The following is a 22,097-nucleotide window of genomic DNA, read 5'->3' on the forward strand; positions in this document are numbered from 1 at the left end:
TGGGGGGAGGTGTTTCCTTCGATCAACGGCACTGATTGAAGGACTGAGCAACGGGAAGTGGGGTCTACTGAGACCCACACACCCTGCCCTTGCTGTTGAACCATATGCAACCCACTCCCCATAATCTTCACCCCCTCCCACCCTGAACATTACTTACCTGTGGCCTGCATATCTCTGATCCTTGGACTCTGGTGTCCAGCAGTAGTAACAGCCTTCCCACTTGCGCTCCTGATGATAAGAGCTGCTGGCCTCTGATCTCAGCGGAAGGCCTACCATTGATCTTGCTACTGCCTGATTGGCACATGGTTCAGCAGGCCTTCCTGAAAAGAGGCAGCTTGATTCTCTTGCTGACTTTCCAGTGGCAAGTGAGACCCCTGATGCCTCATCAAGATTATCCTCCAGAACTCTGCACCATGGTTTCAATTTACTGTTGTTGTATAAATCACCCTTAATTTCCAAATATTGATTTTCCTTAATGGCTTTTATGTAATTGGAGCTGTATATTCTAATTGAAATTCACACTAATTGTTAGCAGAGATTTCTAATCCCTTCTAATTATATTGGTCATTAGCAAATGAATGCATTCACAATGAGAAAGTCAAGTAAGCATGAATGAACTTCAGTCTTCATTCTTTACAGACAAATGTAGTAGGGCTGCTTTCTTATTGTTCGTGCAAATAGACGCTGTGCAGAATATGCAGAAAAGCTCAGAACCAAAGTAAAAACTTGTTGTGATTCAGGTAGGATCATTTTAAATTAACTCAATCTATGTAACATGCAACGGGACATAGGAATATTAGAATTTGGTGAACCAGCAAAAACCATTGTGATTAATCCTACTTTTGCCGTGGTTTACAAATTCCAGCCAGCTTTCTGTTTTTCTACCCAGCATCTATACAATTCTTTTTGAATTTGACAACACTGACCACTGCACTTACTCTGTATGGCAAATCTATTTGTTCGCCTCTTTGTAAAGTTCAGTACTCCCAATTGATTGTACGTATGTAAACATTGCTGAGGTCTAACTTGATTATCCATTCTTGGAGCTCAACCAGGTATTCATATCAATTGCAGCTATTCCCAGCTTCTGGCCTACTTTTGTCATATTTGTATGGGTTAAGGTTCTTATCAATGGTAACCTCCAGCATGTTGATGGTGGGGGTTCAGTGATGGTGATGTTGTTGAATGCCAAATATGCGGATAGTTAGATTCTCTCTTGTTGGAGATGGTCATTGTCTGCCACTTGCCTGGTGACAACGTTACTTGGCACATCACTCCAAAGCTTGAATGTGGTCCAAATCTTGGTGCATGCAAGCATGTACTGCTTCATTTTCTGTGGCTTTGCAAATAGTCCTGACACGGTAATCAGCAGCTTTCTCATATCCACCCATGACACATCCCCCATTGGGTCCTATCTTTTTTTTTAATTTAGTGTACCCAATCACTTTTTTCCAATTAAGCATGACCAATCAGCCTACCCTGTACATCTTTGGGGTTGTGGGTTGAGATCCACGCAGCCACAGGGAGAATGTGCAAACTCCACGCAGACAGTGACCTGGGGCTGGGATCAACACTGGTCCTCGGCGCCGGGAGGCTGACCACTGCACCACCATGCCACCCTGGGTCCTATCATATACTGACTTCCATTGCAAAGCAATTATACAGAATACACGACTGGGCAAAATGTGGAAGTGGTGCTGATCAATCAATAATCCTTTGGAACATGAGATAGCATGTTGGGTTGGAGGGTGTTGGAAAATGGATGAGAAGTGACAGTGCTTTGAGGGGAGTTCCCAGGTTTGCGACACCCACTCACCATCATCCTCTCGAGTCACACAATCCTACTAATCCTATGAGGGGGGATCTTATAGAAACATATAAAATTATGAAGGGAACAGATAGGATAGATTTTGGGCAGCACGGTAGCATGGTGGTTAGCATAAATGCTTCACAGCTACAGGGTCCCAGGTTCGATTCCCGGCTGGGTCACTGTCTGTGCGGAGTCTGCACGTCCTCCCCGTGTGTGCGTGGGTTTCCTCCGGGTGCTCCGGTTTCCTCCCACAGTCCAAAGATGTGCGGGTTAGGTGGATTGGCCATGCTAAATTGCCCGTAGTGTAAGGTTAATGGGCGGATTGTTGGGTTACGGGTATACGGGTTATGTGGTTATAGAAACTTATAAAATTATGAAGGGAACAGATAGGATAGATTTTGGGATTACGGATTCCCCCTTCAATGATCTCATTGAATGCGGAGCAGGCTTGAGGGGCCAGATGGTCTACTCCTGCTCCTAGTTCTTAATTTCTTATGTATTCAGCTGGAAATTTAGCCAAGGCACAAAGGCTAAATATTGCTTTAAAAAAGGAAACTCAACCATGGTGTTTTGTCAAGTATTCATGTGCATATTCTTGGTAAATTATAATTTATTTCTCTTACACACTCTACCAGTTTCCACATGCTGCATCTCACAGAATTTCAAGAGTAGAGGTATGCTACTCAAATTGCTGATCTGTCTGCTGTCTTTGTCTGACCTCTTTTGAGTTTTGGGCCCCTTAAAGCCTAGCCAAAGACTGTTCCACCTGCAAATTTTCAGGAGAAACTCCACTATTTGGAGCTGAGGTAACATATTGACCACTGCCGAGATTTGGTAACAGGTGGAGAAGTGGGAGTGCTTTGAATGAAGTTCCAACTTCTGCCCATAATACCTTCATCCTTCTCCAGTGTAGAATCACTCCTACTGCTCTGCTGGAAAGCAACTTTCTCCAGTGCAGGTTAGGTGGATTGGCCATGATAAATTGCCCTTAGTGACAAAAAGTTTAGGAGGAGTTATTGGGTTACAAGAATAGGGTGGAAGTGGGGGCTTACGTAGGTCGGTGCAGACTCGATGGGCCGAATGGCCTCTCTGCACTGTATGTTCTATGTATCTATGTATGTATCTTGATCAATGGTGCACTGCAAGGTTACAGTTACAGTATCTGTCATCTTGTTTAAGGAGTAAGACTTAACTTGAATAGCCAAGATCATGGAGTGCATTGACTCGTTTGAGAACCATTGTTTAGAATCTACAACTGCTCTCCTTGGCAGACACTCGCCTAATTACGTGCAAGGCCAATGCACGACTGTTGGAGCTAGGTTTCTCCATCTGGGTCTGGGACAGAAAGCAAAGAGTGGGGATAAATGGGTGTTTTTCTAGTTGGCACTCAGTGATTAGAGGTGTGCCTCAGGGATCAGTGCTGGGTCCGCAATTGTTTACAATTGACAGAGATGATCTGGAGTTGGGGACCAATTGTAATGTGTCAAAGTTTGCAGTTGACATTAAGTTGGGTGGTAGAGCCAAATGTGCAGAGGGCACTGAAAGTCTGCAGAGAGATATAGATAGTTTAAGTGAGTGAGCAAGGGTTTGGCAGATGGAGTGCAATGTTGATAAATGTGATGTTAGCCATTTTGGTAGGGATAACAGCAAAATGGACTATTATTGAAATGGTAAAAAAATTGCAGCATGCTGCTGTGCAGAGGGACCTGGGTATCCTTGTGCATGGATCTCAAAGTTGGTCTATAGGTGCTTCAAGTAATTAAGAAGCAAATGGAATTTTGTCCTTCATTACTAGAGGGATGAAATTTAAAAGCAGGGAGGTTATGTTGTAGCTGTGTAGGGTGCTGGTGAGGCCACACCTGGAGTACTGTGTGCAGTTTTGGTCTCCTTACTTGAGAAAGATGTACTGGCACTTGAGGGTGTGCAGAGGAGATTCACTAGGTTGATTCCGGAGTTGAGAGGATTAGCTTATGAAGAGAGACTAAGTAGACTGGGACTATACTCATTGGAATTTAGAAGAATGAGGAGGGATCTTATAGAAACATATTAAATTGTGAAGGGAATAGATAAGACCATAAGGCTATGAGACATTGGAGCAGAATTAGGCCACTCGGCCCATCGAGTCTGCTCCGCTGATATTTTCTCATTACCATTCTCCTGCTTTCGCTCCATAAGCCCTGATCCCATTGTTAATGAAGAAAGGACAGAAGCAGGGAGGTTGTTTCCACTGGGGGGTGAAACTAGAACTAGAGGGCATAACTTAAAAAAAGGGTGAGCAAATTTCAGACTGAATTGAGTAGGAATGTCTTCACCCAAAGGGTCGAGAAATCTGTGGAATTCCCTGCCCAGTGAAGCAGTTGAGGTTACCTCGTTAAATGTTTTTAAGGCTAAGGTAGGTAGATTTTTGAACAGTAAAGGAATAAAAGGTTATGGTGAGCGGGCGACTAAGTGGAGCTGAGTTTACAAAAGGATCAGGCATGATCTTATTGAATGGCAGAGCAGGCTCGAGGGGGGTAGATGGCCTACTCCTGCTCCTAGTTCTTATGTTCTTTCGTTCTTACGTAAACAGTTTATTAACAAGAAAAAAAGACAACTTAAGCACTCTAGATTACAGTTACACAGTTAAACCTAGTCCTACAAAACACGACTCAAAAAGACTCCCTGCGTGGTCAGACCCACCGTAAACACCACCCAGGCGACACTCCTTTGTTGATGTTTATCTATAACAATCCAATTATGTCACCCTAAGGTAAAGCTGCTGTTGCTTTAATCAGGCACACCGCACAACTTCTCAAATTCACTTCTACTCTGCTGTGGAAATTCAAAACTTCATAACAAGACTGTTTTTTGCCGCCTCAATGCTTTTCTGGCTTGACTGGGTGCCTGATTCAACCTGCACCTCCTCTCACAGCCCAGACCTGTTTCCAGCAGGTCTTTCTCACACAGCTGACCATTTAAGCTTTCAACACCTCCTTCAATACCTTTCTCCTGTAATTCCATTTTCCTCAGCACTTCTTTGAACTTAATTTTTCCGAACTATAAAAATATTCCATGTTTTCCTATGGCTTCCACTTTATGCTCAAATAAAATGTAACAACCTTCCCTTGTTTACATATGAAATGTTTGCAAGCGGCAAAAACCTTTTACTCCCCTACAAAATTTAACGGTTGAAAATAAAAAATGCCTAAGTATCTCTGAATGAAAATTCTAAATAAAGCCTATTTACTGATAAACCACTTGGCCAAGAAAGTCTTACAAATGCACACACACCATCAAAACAGTGCCTTTTACTTTAACAAGAGTCAGGGTAATAAATATTTAGCATGAATTAACAGAACGGTCAGTTTGTTACAAATAGAAATTATGCATGGAATAGCAAATACAACAGAGACTATCTCAGAGAGTTAGTGGGCAACAGCAGTAGGCCATTAGATCCACTCAGGCTGCTTCAAATTCAGTAGGATCACGGCTGATATGATTGTGGCCTTAACCCCATTTTTTTTCCTGTCCACCATACCCTTGACTCCATTGTTAGTCAAAAATATGTCTAACTCTGCCTTAAATATATTCAATAATCCACCTCCACTCCTTTCTGTGGAAAATAATTTCAAAGAATACTGACTATGAGAAAATAAATTCCTCTTCCTCTCTGCCTTAAATGGGAGATCCCTTATCCTTAAAATGTGCCTCTTAGCACCAGATTTGTCCTTGTCATAAACATCTCCTAATAGGGGCCTGTTAAGACCCCACAGGATCTTATATTCGCCTTTCATTCTTCTAAAGTCCAATTTGTCTAAGCCCAATCTACTCAACATTTACTTATAAGACAACCACATCATCCCAGGAATCTGTCAAGCGAACTTCTCTGAACTGTGTCCAATGCAAGCATATCCCTCTTTAAGTATGGAGACTATAGACACAGTACTCCAGATGTGGCCTCACCAATGCCCTGTACAGTTGTTAGACTTAACATAGAACAGTACAGCACAGAACAGGCCCTTCGGCCCTCTATGTTGTGCCGACCATTGTCCAAAACCAAGATCAAGCTATCCCACTCCCTGTCATTCTGGTGTGTTCCATGTGCCTGTCCAAAAAACGCTTGAAAGTTCCTAAAGATAGCTCCACTATCACAGTAGGCAGTCCATTCCATACCCTAACCACTCTCTGAGTAAAGAACCTACCTCGGATATCCCTCCTATATCTCCCACCCTGACTCTTATAGTTATGCCCCCTTGTAACAGCTACATCCACCCGAGGAAATAGTCTCTGAAAGTCCACTCTATCTATCGCCCTCATCATCTTATAAACCTCTATTAAGTCACCTCTAATCCTCCTCCGCTCCAAAGAGAAAAGCCCTAGCTCCCTCAACCTTTCCTCATAAGACCTATCCTGCAAACCAGGCAGCATCCTGGTAAATCTCCTTTGCACCCTTTCCAATGCTTCCATGTCCGTCCTATAATGAGGTGACCAGAACTGCACACAATACTCCAAATGTGGTCTCACCAGGATCATATATAGTTGCAGCATAACCCCGCAGCTCTTAAACTCAAGCCCCCTGTTAATAAACGCTAACACACTATAAGCCTTCTTCACGACTCTATCCACTTGAGTGGCAACCTTCAGAGATCTGTGGACATGAACCCCAAGATCCCTCTGTTCCTCTACATTCCTCAGAGCCCTGCCGTTGACCCTGTAATCCGCATTCAAATTTTTTCTACCAAAATGAATCACCTCGCACTTATCAGGTTTAAACTCTGCCATTTTTCAGCCCAGCTCTTTGCCTCTTTGCCGCCTACAACAGCCCTCCACCTCATCCACTACTCCACCAATCTTGGTGTCATCAGCATATTTACTGACCATCCCTTCAGCCCCCTCCTCCAAGTCATTGATAAAAATCACAAATAGCAGAGGACCCAGCACTGATCCCTGTGGTACACCGCTGGTAACTGGTCTCCAGTCCGAAAATTTTCCATCCACCACCCCCCTCTGTCGTCTATGTGAGTTATCCAATTGTTACTTATCCAATTGGCCAAATTTCCCTCTATCCCACACCTCCTTACTTTCTTCATGAGCCGATGATGGGGAACCTTATCAAACGCCTTACTAAAATCCATGTATACGACATCAACTGCTCTACCTTCATCTACACACTTGGTTACCTCCTCAAAGAATTCAGTCAAATTTGTGAGGCAAGACTTACCCTTCACGAATCTGTGTTGACTGTAGCCACCTGAGTTGGCCACTTCCCAAGTTAAAATGGAGAAACACAAGGAACGCAGGGAAAATTGGACAATCCCAGAGAAACAAGCAGTTTGCAGACTTTTCCTGTGTATTCTGCGTGCGAAGAAAGCAGACAGCACTGAAACCAGCATCCATGCATATTAATGAGCTATTCCCGGGCACAATAGTAACAATAAAAGGTGATCAAAGTAAAGCTAGACTCCTCGGTGCCAGCAGGTGTCCAAGACAAAAGAAGCAAACGGGCACCCAAGAACCGCCCAGCGATCGGGAAACAGCCCCAGTATTGGGGAATTCAAACCAATCGATTGGAAGTAAGCTCGGGGTCCGCCCAAAAGGGCGCAAAGCCCCTGGGGACTATAAGATAGAGCCCCCAAGGTCAGTTCGCTCTCTTAGACGGCCCTCCCAGCAGAACATCTTAGCAGCTCTCGAAGAACTTGACCGTAAGAAGGAGAGGCCTGGCCAACTGCTGCACCATCAAGTAAGTGTCCAGTCAACGCACGCTACGAGATAGATGCTCCTGACCCCTTAGTCCGTACCAGCTGGATGCCTGCAGACTCAGGATCGAGCAAGAGGCCATTGTTCCCTAACCCAGTAGGTTCCTTTAGCCAGATAAGTACTGGCCTGTTAGTGGTAGGAATAGCCTAGTCTTTTAGTATTGTATGCATGAGTAGCGGTTAACTGTGTATTAATAAACGTGTTTTGATTTGAACCTTACTAATTGGTGTATTGAGTCATTGATCTGAACTTGAACTTGAACTTCGTGGTGGTATCATAAGGATACCTGGCGACTCTAGAGCTAAGTAATAAAACAGAGCCAATTGAGTGTAAAGCGCACTCACCAGAACGAGCAACATGACTATCTCGGATTAAGCTGCATCTTTCCAAATGGTCATAAATCCTATCCTTCAGGATCTTTTCCATTAACTTACCGACCACCGAAGTAAGACTAACTGGCCTATAATTACCAGGGTCATTCCTATTTTCTTTCTTGAACTTTTATACTCCAACCCGCTCATAATAAAGGCAAACATCCATTTGCATTCTTAATTACTTGCTGTACATCGCATACTAACCTTTTATGATTTATATGAGGGCACGCTGACCTCTGCTTTTTGTAGTCTCTCTCCATTTAAATAAAATTCTGCTTTTCAATTCTTTTTGCAAAAGTGGACAATCTTCCCTCTGTGGCACATTTCTTTCCAGAACTTTCTCAACTTTCAGCTCGCTTCAAACAGGACGTGTGGAATTACCAGAACCACCTTTACCTTGGTACTGTATGACCATTTCTGGGCCTTCAATCACCCTGAAGTGAAAGAAATAGCAGCAGCAGTCACAAATAGACTTTTTGACTACTCAGGAATCCAGTTCTCTGACTCAGCTTGCTGAACATCTTCTGCCTCTCCAGCTCTTCCTTTTCTACTTTGTCCCTGCCTGCCAGAAGACCTCTTTATTTTTAATTTCCTTTCTGTTGGTTCTGCTTCCAGATTAAGGATTTGCAGGTCATATGGACCAATAGTATTTCTTATTAGCCAAAAGTTATGCTCGATTCCTTTACAAGTGATATGAACTCAAAAGTCTATTTCAAAACGTTTAAGGACATTTACAGGTTCCCAATATTTTAAAGTGATTACCAATTTTTTCTTGCAGTTCTAGATCAATGGTTGTCACACCAGGAATCTGCGAGTTTCCAGTTTCTCCAGCTCTAATTGACATTAATATAGATGTGCCATCTGCGTGGCACTTCTCACATCCTGATAGTGTGGTGGTGGTGACAGAATCAATCATAGTTTTTGAAAGGCTACAGGAAGCTGCTAGTACAGAGTGTGGCAATTAAAGGATGGGCAATACCGTTATTTATTTTCTGTAGCCTTCCTGTGATTCTATGATCTTTCTCCATGGCCCCCACCTCTACATCTGTGGACTGCACAATTTATGGTGGGCCACCTCCAGTCCTCTCCTTTGCAATTTTACACTCTCTCCTTCTACAAGGGACAAAAGAACAGACCTCTGAATTATTGAAAATTACCACGGCAGTCGTGCATTTACTGAGGATTGGAGTGAGTTGATTGATTATTGGGAAAGTGAGAAAGCATGTAGAAAATGTTAGATAGATGCTCATTCTCCACTTGTCTCCACATTCCATGCTTGTCCAAGTGGCTATTTATTTTCTCCCAGATTATTGCCCAGGGTTTAAGCAACCCCTGGGAAGCAGGCTGGGAGACAGGAAGCTGGAGAAATTGCAGGGAACCATGTTAGGTAAGTTCCCTGCCAAGACTCCACTGCCATGGCACTTACCAGCAGCACAACTGCATGGAGAGAAGCTGCCTGCTCCCAGGAGTGGGCATTCAATAGCATAATCAAATACCCAATTGGAGCCAAAGTGTCCAATGTCCAAAAGAGAGGCTGCGGGTAGGAAATGCAGCTCCCATAGCCCCAATGATCTCCGTGGAAGGAATTTCTCACCAACCTTTGGCCTGCTGAGATTCTATGACCTAGTCCCCAAGGTCTTTTGCAAGACTCAGCAATGATTACCTCTCCTGCTCATGCTGCTGAGGCTACAGAGCTGCCACCCCTCCTATTGGGCGCCAGGAGCCTTCCTGCCAACCTTGATTAGTCAATATGTAAAATTTCCACTGTGGTTCTGTTGTCAGCAGTTATGGGATCAGAATGCGCTTTTCACCCAAAGTAATCGGAATTCTAACTTCAACAGTAAAGTTCAGGCCATTGTTCCTGAAAACCTCCCCCCAATGAAATTTAACAGATGTTAATCAGGCTATCCTACTCCCCTTTTTGAACAAGGGTGTAATATTTGCAATCCTCCAATACTTTGATACCAGACTTATATGCATGACGGATTGAAAGATTGTGGTCAGAACCTCCACAATTTCAACTTTTACTTTTCTCAACATCTACGGATTCACCCCCTCAAGAACCCCAGATTTATCTATTGTAAATACCACCAGCCTTTCTACAGCCTTCTCTATTTTTGTTTTATCCAATATCCCGGCAACCTCTTTGATCGCCTTGACTTTGGCAAAGTCCTCTTCTATCATAAATGCTGAGCAAAGTATTCACTCCATACTTCAATTGTGCCCTCTACCTCCCCAATCAATCTCTATTCTGTTCCCAATGGACCCCATTGCTGCTTTGAGTCTTTTTTACAGTTAATATGCCTATGTGATCTTTGTGTTTCCTTTTATGTTATCCTCTATTATTAACACTATTTTTTCTTTCAAACCACTTATTCCTTTCAGGGAATTCCTCAAAGTTGTTTGTACTATGTTTGACTGTGTCCCACATCATATGTAGAGGCAGAATTTTGTTGATCCAATTTAGCTGCACATTTTACAAATGGAAAGCATAGATCATTGCTGGGGGCATGAATATTTATCACAATAGGCTTGCTTGAAGAATGTTCCTGACTTTTATACTGAACACATTACTGATTGGCCTACTCTGTGAATATTGTACTTGTGTAAAGTGGTGCTCCTATTGCTGTTAAGTTTCATTTCAAACGTCTGAAGACAAATGCACCAACCACTCACATGGGGATTAGTAAACTCAAAAGTGGATTATTTATTCTGAGGATTAAGTAGTACATATACAATCTTGGAAGTCTTTCGCAATGCTTCTTACTTGAATAACTGCACACTACAGACTGATTCAAGACTAACAATCATGTGATATATTACATAATTTTCGACCTGGGTGATCCACATAGATCATAACTAACTACTCAAAGAAGCACAAGTTGTAGTCAACGAGACTTGTGTAGTTCTTAACATGAGCTATTTAATTTCATTAAACAGTCCGTGTTTCATAAAATTCAGATGTTTAAATCCATCCATAATGGCATGTTCACCACGAATGTTGGTGTGAAATATACAGCTGACCCATCAAGTAGTTGAAGAAGGTGACGGTTTGAATTGATACTACAGTAATGACTGTAGTATGTTGTAAACACACAGGACTGATTTGACAAGTATTAGCTTAATTGATATGCCATTGAATTTTAGTCTTTGAAGATCCTTAACTTTAATCTTCCATCCCCAAACTATCATTGGATGTGGATCATTTGAGCCTTCCATGCTGTACAGTCAGCCATCTATTATAACACGCCTGATAGCCTGGACCTCAGGACCATTGGCCTACCACACTCTTCATGTCGTACAGCTGTCCGCTGCAGCCTGAGGGTGTGGGGGATAACTGTGACAGGTCTCGGTCTCGGTTGTGCCAGAGTCCTCGTATCCTCTCGGAGCTAATCACCACCTCATGTCAGAGACCCCACACCCCATGCAGCCTGGTGTTTCACCAGACCCCACCCTTCAACTTTTCAGAGTCAGCGCAGGGGGAAACTGTATTTATCCGCTGTCACACACTTCCAGCTGCCACTCCAGAAAGACGGTCCCACCAAAGAACCATTGCTCAGATACCAGAAAGGGGGATCCTAGAAGTCCGTACAAAGCGGAGACCCCTTGGAGACCTAGAGCACCACGGGGAGGCAGTGGTGTAGTGGTATTGTCACTGAACTAATAATCCAGGGACCCAGGGTAATGTTCTGGGGACCTGGGTTCGAATCCCACCAGGGCAGATGATGAAATTTGAATTCAATAAAAATTTGGAATTAAAAAGCCTAATGATGACCAAGAAACCATTGTTGATTGTCGTAAAAGCCCATCTGTAATCCTTACCTGGTCTGACCTACATGTGTCTCTAGGCTCACAGCAATGTGATTGACTGATAAATGCCCTCCGGATTGGGCAATAAATGCTGACCCAACACTGATATCCACATTTTAGGTCAAATAAAAAAAAATAAAAAGGCCCACTAAAGTCTGCAAGCAGAAACATGACCCCCATCACATAGACTCAGCCCCATCCCTCTTTCCCCCATCCCAGAGAATCACTGAGCTGGTTCACCCCATGTCCTCTCAGGTGCCCCGTCTCCGTAGGACACCCTCGTGGGTATCCAATATCTCCTTCGGAAGACTCATGTTTTTATAGAGCTGTTGTAAACCTGCAAAGAAGGTGGAAGTGCTTACAGGATAGCTCACTGAATACATAGCTAATGTATCTCGAATGAGAACACAATTATTTTCAATTTACAAAACTGTGAGGAAATGTTACTGTACCACAGGAGGTATCTTTTACATTGAAACAAACTTGAAGTTTACCACAGAATTAACCACATTAGCAACAAAGAAATAGCTTTGCAGTTGTAAGAATTCATCCTGTGTATTTCTTTGTTCCCATTACCTTACTTTATTTGTATAATTTTAGTCTGTGGACCCGTAATCAGATGCAGGGTGGGGCGAGAACAGACAGGACTAGGGGGTCGGGCTGGCACGTGACGGGGCACACAATACATGTACCTGGGCCAACGCGCACAGGACGCTCTAATCACCTCCAGATTCATTGACTAGGGGGGACTGGCAAGTGGCACGGATACCACATCACACTTCCACACCGCCCACCGGTCACGCCAGTGGGTCTGGCCCATGGAATGGAGGATGATGACAACCTGCTCTGCGATGAGCTCTGGTGCTCCACATCATGTGACAACGTCTGGCTCCTGCCCGTGGTAGCACTTTCCGCTGTCCACCTGGGTGATCCCTGCATGTGAGCTGGCCATTCCATCGCACGGTGCCATCGAATCCCTGTGGTGGCAGAGGTGGGGCAGGCGGTGGTGGGCGGGGTGGGAGGAGGAGGGGAGCTGATGGAAGTGGGACACTGCAGCGGTGAGCACTGGCTGAACTGTGGCCCCCGGGCCAATCAGTCTACAGCGTCCGTCCATTTCTCCATCCCCCCTCCCCCTGCGTTCCCTCTGTGACCGGCCCACCCCTCACACTCTTCTGACCGAGCACCGAGGCAGATTGTAATGTGCTTTATGCGAACAAATTAATTGTGCCCTGTACCCATGCAAACTTAACTGGCGTCTACTTTTCTGGCCTTACGGGTCCTAACGCTGCATCTAGGTGGATCCCCAGGCAGTATATCAGGAGTGGAGGTGACCTGCTGTGATTCCCGCCCTGAGACCTTGGTCCCCATTGGTGGCTGTCACCTGTGGCGACCGGATCTGGATGGACCCGGCTGCTGCTCGGCTCTCCCAGGTGGTGTGTTGCCACACTGTTCTGCCCGCTGCCCATATGATGCGCCAGGGGGTGGGGGTGGGGGGAGTCCGAGGTGCTGTGGTGTTCTGGCATCTCCTCTGCAGGAATCACTTGCATGGGCCCCAACACCTCCTCCCTCAGGGTACCCCATGGGATCGGGGTGCGAACGGGGGTCTGAGCAGAGCTAACCCCTGAGCCTTCTCCACCACCTGGCACTTCCAGTCCTGGAGGCCCACTCTTGTCTCAACCAGGGTCAGCATGCTCGCGGCAGGGAGCACACGGAGTGGCCACCTCCATCTGGGACTGCGCCACATCACGCTGTGACTGCGCCACCACATTCTGGGAGTGTGCCACATCAGCCATCTCCCTCTGTGACTGGGCCACATCTGTGTCACGTTGACCGGTGCCTGGGCAATGCCGCCGATGCTCTCAGCCATGACGCGCTGTGATTGGGACACGCTCATGAGCGCCACTGCAATTTCGGGATGGCTTTGGTACATGCCTGCCTTTGATCGGGAATCCCTGTCCTGGGCCACGGCCACCGTGTGCTCAGAGTTCCCCAGGCCTTGGATATGCTGACCCATGGCTGAGACGTTCGCCTCCAAGGCGTCCACCGCGGATATCACCCATACAATGTTGGACTGGGTGGCATGCATGGTTGGCATCTGCGCCTGCATGTGGCTGGACTCCTCCAACTGCACCTGCAGGTACTGGATGCTCGCCAACATTCATCCAGTCATTGGCTCTGCGACTGCATCTGCAAAATGGGACAATCTGTTCAAAAACCTGCCTGAATTGGAATTAGTCCCTTGTGTCAGCCTGTCCTCCAAACATCCACCCCCTAGTGGGTTCCTACTTCCACCTGCTGCACACCAGATAGTGCCCCAGGAGCCTCTTCACTAAATTGCCCAACTGAGGTGATTTCTCTGGGATGGTGGGGGGTGTTGGAAATAGCTGTGACGGGAAGCCAGTGTCCTCCCTGGACTTGTGCTCCGGGGTGTCTCGGGATGCGGGTCGAGGGCTAACTTTGGATGGTTCTATCAGTTTTACGCTGTTAATTGCTCTGAAAAAATTAGATGGAACAAAAAAACAGTTCTATCTCCAGAATAACTATTGAACAACCCTCCCCACCCTTGCACCGGACATCCCCCTCCACACACCCAATCCCCGCACCATCTCTAATTCGACCCCACCGTCCCGGTCTGGCCTGACCATCCTCCCCCCGACCCTCCCCGCCCCTCTTAGTCCAATCTCCCACACTGAGTGCATCCCAAACCTCCTCCAGACCAAGCCCCTCTCCTCCTGTCTGACCCTATGAGCATGATCCAACCCAACCCACCCCCCCCAACTCCCAGTCTGACTCCCCCACACACTGTGCAATCCAATGCTCCCCCTTTGACCCCCGACCACCTGTTAGAATCTGACAACCCACAGTCCAAAACCCCCCTTCCCAGAACTTCCCCTCCGACTTCTCCCCACCTGATCTGACCGCTCACACTTCAGTCTGACCCCCCCTCCTGTCCAACCCACCCTCTTCCCAGACTGACCTCCCCCTCCCAGTCCGTCACCCTCCCCCACGGTCCAATCCTCCTTCACCACCCCCCCCTTCGGTCTAATCCACCCCGCCAAACTCTGTTCTTCTACCCACATCTTCATGTCTCTTAAGTCTCCTATGCCAAGCTGTGCTCCTCCGTCTACCCCCTGTACCTCACATCTCCCCTCTGCCAGAATATTGCCTTCTACCAACCCCGTATTTCCCCTCATGCCCTCTGTGTCAAGCTCTGGCACTTCCATACCCAACGACCCACTGTACACCTTCTAGAACTAATGAACAGCATAGTGTAAAATGGAATGTATGAAAAAAAGTTTGGAAAATGTAATCCTTTGATCACTTTCCCCTATACTTGGAATAAAAGAGGGTGAGCTACTAAAAATCCATGTCCTTTGAAGTTAAAACATAAACCACAAACACTTGAAAGCACTTAAGTTACGTCAACAAAGATTGTGAAATTGCAGCATTCAGAGAGCCTGGTTGAAAGGTTAGAGCACAGTTTAAGGACATGAAGGGGTCGGTGGTGGGTATGAGGTGGCATGGATGGGGTATGGGGAGTGTTTTGGATGGTGAAATGGAAATGAGGGGTGAGGGATAGAGGACCTTTGTGTTTTTTACTCATGGATAAAGTCCCATGGCATAGCCCATGGCACAGAGGCGTGCATTTTAAAGAGCTCAGCTCCCCACCTTGCCGCTGCAGTGACTGCATTCTCTCCTGAGTCGACTGGCCCAACTCCAGCCTCACACCTGTCCAGTTTTACCAGCGCGCCTTGCCGGGAATGTTCCTGACCCACCCTACCCACCTCAAGGATAAAAGTCAGGCCTTTAATCCGATTGCATTTGAATGATTGCTTGTATTGAACCTGCGGACAGATACATTCAAAGTTTTGTGCAGTGGGGATTTTCAAAGAAAGATGTCAAACCCTTGAGACCACCATCCATTCTCCTCAAATAAAGAAGTCTGAAAAAATGGAAGTTTTGAAAGAAATGATGATGAAAGTATTGGTGGTTCGCTGTTCGAGGCCTTTGTGCACCTTCTCATGCTGCTTATACTGTCAACATGACTTCCAGTTCACACCTCAAGCTTGCGCTTCTTGTCAACATCCCTCAAAGGTAGCTTATCAAGTTCCAAGCTGATGGAAGTGCTGGAAAGAAGTCAACCCTGCCTTTCAATGTAATTGTCAACATGAGCGCCGGCTTCTTGATCTGATGCTCCTGCGGCAATGAGTGGTACTTGCAGGAAGCTTTAGAGAGAAAATCACAGGCGCATTACCACTGATGTTTGATCCATGTAAATTACGGGATGGAACATCAGGCAGTGTTTCCTTAGTGTCCCAACTTACACTCCTCTGCAAGTGACACTCCTCTCTGGTAGCCCAGGATGTAAAATTAGATCATGTGCTTCGTGACATTCATTAATCTTAACCTTTCAATGTGCAAAAAATATGGCGCATCAGTTTCAAATTCTGAATATATTTGGAGATGGATAAATAGACATTTTGAGATGATAGTTTATCGGTTAGATATCACATTTATTCAGCCAAGGAATGTACTCGCCGGTTGTATCCTTTTCTATCTAATCATGACCAAAGAATTGTTATCAATGGCTTCTCTCCCCATTCCTGCACCATTACCTCTGGTGTTCACCAAGGATCTATCCCTGGTCCTCATTTTTCATCTATGTGCTGTTCCTTGGTGTCATCATGTGAAAACATGACACCAGTTTCTACATGTATGCTGATGAAACACCGCTTTCCCACCTCACTTCCCCACCCGACCCCTCCAATGTCTCCAAATTGCCATGATGTGGAGATGCCGCCGTTGGACTGGGGTGAACACAGTAAGATGTCTGACAACTGTTGCATGTTTTACTTGAGTGTATTACGCGTTTATTGGAGTGTATTAACACGCCTCCGTTTAAAGGCCGTGTGCTTAACACTACTACAGCTCTGTGTATGTAATTTCAGCTCGGAGTCGCCAGGTGCCGTATTTAGACACCTCACAAGTATATCAAGGTCAGGTTCAAAGTAATAAAACTGTACACCGATTAGTAAGTTCAAACAATTAATATTTATTATAACCAATATAATAAATACGCATGCATACACTAAAGACTAATACTTATTTCTACTATTAAACGACTAAATACTTATCTAATTAGGAACCAGCAAGGTCAGGGGACAAGGCCTTTGTTCCTTTCTGGACTGCACCTTCTGTTCACTAATAGTCGGCTAGAGTATAAGCAATGCCGGGTTCACGTAGCGAGCGTCGTTTTGGCACTTACTGAACGATGGCTGGTGCTCAACGGCCGGTGATGAAAGACAGGATCTGGAGGCTGGGGTCGGAGTCAGGATGCAACAGCCTAGGCTGTCTGGAAGCAACAGAGCCGGAGCAAAACAGCAGATCTGGGCCGGAGTCAACAGACAGAACCATGTGCGGGGTCTACTTTTATAGGTCCCCCAAAGTCCGTGCCTCTTCGGGGCGGGCCTTTACCTGCCATGTATCGATTGGGTCTTTTCCCAATCGATATTTTCCAAACCCCCCAATCTGAGGGTCTCTTCTCGATGGGTGGGGCGGTCTCTAGGGTCCTTTGTGATGGATACTTCTGGTGCCGTTTCGTCTGGGCGTCCACTCAAAGTATCCATTCAAACCCAAATGTTTCTATTGTGTGGGCCTAGATCTGGATCACCTCATTACTATGCAAATCGTTGTTGCCATTTACACCTTAAGCTGAGATCCTGCACCTGGCCATAAACTGGTTTTGTACGTGCAGAATGCTAATTAGCCTTCTGCAAACTGCTTGTCCTGCTAAGATTGTTTTCTCCCTGCAGCCTTAGCAGTTCTCCATTTTGGTAGCCCAGTGTCCATCTTAGGTGGCTACACAACACCTAGTTAAAGTCCAACAGCTTTGTTTAAAATCACTAGCTTTTGGAGCACAGCGTTCAAATTTGCCAGACTGCTTACCTGACATCCGGTGCTGGATGAGTAGAAATTTCCTGTAGTTAGAAATTGGCAACGCTGAAATCCTGGCCCAGACCTTCTGGTCAGTAGCAATGCCACGAAGTTCAATACTTTATGCCTTTAGTTTTTTGTGGTGGAGCTTTCGGACTTCTCTCCCAGTTGGAGGATGCATCCACTGACAGGGCGAGCCATGAAGGATGGTGACGAGGTGCAGAGATAATGCTGCTTTTGATGTCAGCAGTGCAAGAACACCCCATAATGTCCAGCAAGCCTGCAGTGTTATGGGAAGGTTTTTATTGTATATTTTAAACCATTTTTACTCTTTCAAAGAATTCTTCGATGGTATAACCTTTAATTTAATGCAGTAAACATGGTAAAGTCTTGACAAGATTTCAAAAAGCACTTCACAAGAAATAAATGTTAAAGTGCATTAGGTTTTTTTAAATGATTTGTTTAGACAGTGGACACAACTGGTCCGAAATGCATTGGAGCTCTGTGTCCATTGATGTTTTTTTTTAATTACAGAAGGGATTATTAGTGGACAAGGACTGGGGTGGTGGATTTGGGGTGAGGAAGTGCAGTGGATACGTGGGGATGTGTGGTGGTGTTTTGAGTGCAAGTGAGGAGGTGAGTGTGAGGTGAGTCTGGATGGAGGTATGGAGAGTGGGGGTTTGTGTAGAGTGTTGGATGGTGGATGGGCGGTTGAGCAAGGGATATTAATTGTTCAGAAAACTTACTGCTAAGTACATTTTGAGAACTTCTTCATACAACTCCTTCTGTTATAACCATTTTCAACCCGGTTCCTATGCCTGTGATTAACAGCGTGAGTATCCTGGAGTAAATTTCTGGGCAATTTCAGGACATATAGGCCAAGTCTACTATTCTGTGGTCAGTGTCAGATGCATCCATGGAAGGGATGTGAGCAGCATATCTCTCTGCCCATCGGAAGTTTGAAAGTCCTGAGTAAGCACCAAGCCTGCGCATGTGAGCTTCCTCCAAGTAGGCCTCTTCTGAGCAAGGCTCCCAGGCACCGATGTCGATGCCACATTTCTTGAGGTAAACCTTCAAGGTGTCTTTGAAGTGATTCCTTTGTTCTCCTCTTGTTTTGGAGTCTTCCTTGAGCTGGGTTAATAAGAGTTTAAACTAACGTGGCGGGGGATAGGAACCGATGCAGTAGATTGGAGTGATGTAAAGTGGGGACAGAAACAAAGGCAGTGAGGGGAAAAGTGAAAGGCAGAGAAACCAATGTTAAAAATCAAAAAGAGCCACAGTACAGAGTACAGAGACTTGGAGAACTCAGTGAATGTGTTCAGTAAGGCTAAGAGAAATAAAACAAAATATGACCGGACAGATGGTCTGGGAAAGCAGGGTAGAGAGCAAGGGAAGTCCAGATTGAACTGTGTTTATTTCAATGCAAGAGGCCTGACAGACAAGCAGATTAACTCAGGACATGGATGGGCGCATGGGACTGGGATATTATAGTTATTACTGAAACACGGCTAAGGAGGGACAGGACTGACAGCTCAATGTTCCAGGGTACAGATGCTATAGGAAAGATAGACCAGGAGATAGGAGGGGAGGGGGAGTTGTTTTTTGATTAGGGAGAATATCACAGCAGTACTGAAAGGGGATACATCCGAGGTTTCGCCCACTGAGACTGTATGGGTAGAACTGAAAAATAAGAAGGGAGAGATCACTTTAATAGGATTGTATTACAGGCCTCCAAATAGTCAGCGGGAAATTGAGAAGCAAATATGTCAGGAGATTACAGATAGCTGAAAGAAAAATAGGGTGGTAAACTTTGGGGACTTTAACTTTCCCAACATTGACTGGGACAGCCATAGCATTAGGGGCTTGGATGGGGAGAAATTTGTTGAATGTATCCAGGAGGAATTTCTCATTCAGTATGTGGATGGCCTGACTAGAGAGGGGACAAAACTTGACCCCCTTTTGAGAAATAAGTAAGGGCAGGTGACAGAAGTGTTAGTGAGGGATCACTTTGGGACTAGTGACCATAATTCCATTAGTTTTAAGATAGCTATGGAGACTGATAGGTCTGGCCCAAAAGTTAAAATTCTAAATTGGGGCAAGGCAAATTTTGATGATATTAGACAAGGGGCGGAATTCTCCGCAGGGGGCCGAATTCGTGAAGGCCGTCGTGAACTCGGCCGAGGATCACGACGGCCTCGGAGCCCGCTCCCTGCACCTAATTCACCCCCACCCGGGGGCCTAGGAGCGGGCCTCCGTCTTTCTCGGCAGCGACCTCGTCACGCCGAGAACGTGAAGTCATCCGCGCATGCGTGGGTTGCCGGTTCCAACACGCGCATGCGGGATGACATCAGCACGCAGACGGCATGAACCCGCGCATGCGCGGTGCCATCTTTCTCCACCACCGCTAGGCAAGACGTGGCGGCTTGATCTTGCCGGGCAGCGGAGGAGAAAGAGTGCATCCGTTTTGGACCCTGGCCCGACGATCGGTGGGCACCGATCGTGGGCCTGTCCCCTCCCGAGCACAGTCGTGGTGCTCCCGTCCAAATCGGGCCCCTAGATGCCCCAAACGGGCATCTGGCGCCCATTTCACGAATGCAGCGACCAGGTGTGGTTGCTGCCATGGTGAAACGGGTGTGAAGGGCCGGTTGCTCGGTCCATCGGGCTCGGAGAATCGCCGTTCGCCGTAAAAAACGGCGAGTGGCGATTTTTCCGAGTCGGGGGGGGGGGAAAAAAATCGCTGGGGGTGCTAGGGGGGCGTATAAAAATGTCGGGAGGCCCTCCCACGCCACATGGGGAGTGGAGAATTCCGCCCAAGAACTTTCAAAAGTTGATTGGGGGAGTCTGTTTGCAGGCAAATGGGAGGCTGGTAAGTGGGAGGTTTTCAAATGTTTGTTAACTAAGGTTCAGGGTAAGCACATTTCCTTTGAGAGTGAAGGGCAAGGCTGGTGGAAATAGGGAATTCTGGATGACTCGGGATAGAATCATAGAATTTACAGTGCAGAAGGAGGCCATTCAGCCCATCGAGTTTGCATTGGCAGCTGGGATCAAGTGGATCCTTTGAAGAGTACAGAGGTTGTCGGAGTAGAGTTAAGAGAGAGATCAGGAGGGAAAAAAGGGAACATGAGATTGTCTTGGGAGATAAGGCAAAAGGAGAATCCAAAGAGCTTTTACAAATTAATAAAAGGAAAAAGAGTAACTAGGGAGAGAGGAGGGACTCTTCAGGATAAACAAGGTCATCTTTGTGGGATTCCCAAGGGATGGGAGAGGTCCTAAATGAATATTTCTTATCAGTATTTACTGTTGATAAAGACATGGATGTTAGGGGACTTGGGGTAATAAATAGTGATATCTTGAGGAGTGTACATATTACAATGAAGGAGATGCTGGAAATCTTAAAGAGCATCAAGATAGATAAATCTCTGATGAAATGTATCCCAGGACTTTATGGGAGGCTAGGGAGGAAATTGCGGGTCCCCGAGCAGAGATATTTGAATCGTCAACCGCAGGTGAGATGCCTGAAGATTTGAGGTAGCAGATGTTTTGCCTTTGTTTAAGAAGAGCTGCAGGGAAAAGCCTGGAAACTACAAACTGGTGAGCCTAATGTCTATGGTGGGTAAGTTGTTCAAAGGTATTCTGAGAGACAGGATCTACAGGCATTGAGAGAGGCATGGCTTGATTAGGTACAGTCAGCATGGCTCTGTGAATAGAAAATCATGTCTCACGAATTTGATTGAGTTTTTTGAAGGGGTAACCAAGAAGGTAGATGAATGCAGTGCAGTCAACGTTGTCTACATGGATTTTAGCAAGGCCTTTGACAAGGTACTGCATGGTAGGTTGTTGTATAAGGTTAAATCTCATGGGTTCTAGGGTGAGGTAGTCAATTAGGTACAAAATTGGCTTGATAACAGAAGACAAAGTGTGGTTGTAGAGGGTTGTGTTTCATACTGGAGGCTTGTGACCAGCAGTGTGCCTCAGGGATTAGTGCTGGGTCCACTGTTACTTGTTATTTATATTAATGATTTGGATGAGAATTCAGGAAGCATGGTTTGTAAGTTAGTAGATGACACAAGATTGGTGGCATAGTGGACAGTGAAGAAGGTTACCTAGGATTGTAACCCGATCTTGATCAAATGGACCAGTGGGTCAAAGAATGGCAGATGGAGTTTAATTTAGATAAATGTGAGGTGATGCATTTTGGTAGACTGAATCGGAGCAGGACCTATTCAGTTAATGGTAGGGAGTTGGGAAGGGTTACAGAACAAAGAGATCTAAGAGTACAGGTTCATGGCTCCTTGAAAGTAGAGTCACAAATGGACAGAGTGGTAAAGAAAGCATTTGGCATGCTTGGTTTCATTGGTCAGAATATTGAATACAGGAGTTGAGGCGTATTGTTGAAGTTGTGCAAGGCCACAATTGGAATACTGTGTTCAGTT

At 45.7% G+C, this 22,097-nt stretch overlaps 1 protein-coding gene and 1 long non-coding RNA gene across 2 annotated transcripts in view; one reads left to right on the forward strand and one right to left on the reverse strand.

Annotated features, from left to right (window-relative positions):
* Positions 1–22,097, forward strand: part of myo16 (myosin XVI) — a 650,273-nt gene that overhangs the window by 165,094 nt on the left and 463,082 nt on the right.
* The window catches only part of LOC119977393, a 30,651-nt gene continuing 20,318 nt past the window's right edge, over positions 11,765–22,097 (reverse strand). Inside the window, exon 3 of the long non-coding RNA XR_005463191.1 lies at positions 11,765–12,067. This is a non-coding gene — a long non-coding RNA (uncharacterized LOC119977393). The remainder of the gene's footprint in view (positions 12,068–22,097) is intronic.

This window comes from Scyliorhinus canicula, chromosome 14 (genome assembly GCF_902713615.1).
Source record: "Scyliorhinus canicula chromosome 14, sScyCan1.1, whole genome shotgun sequence".
NCBI lineage: Eukaryota > Metazoa > Chordata > Chondrichthyes > Carcharhiniformes > Scyliorhinidae > Scyliorhinus > Scyliorhinus canicula.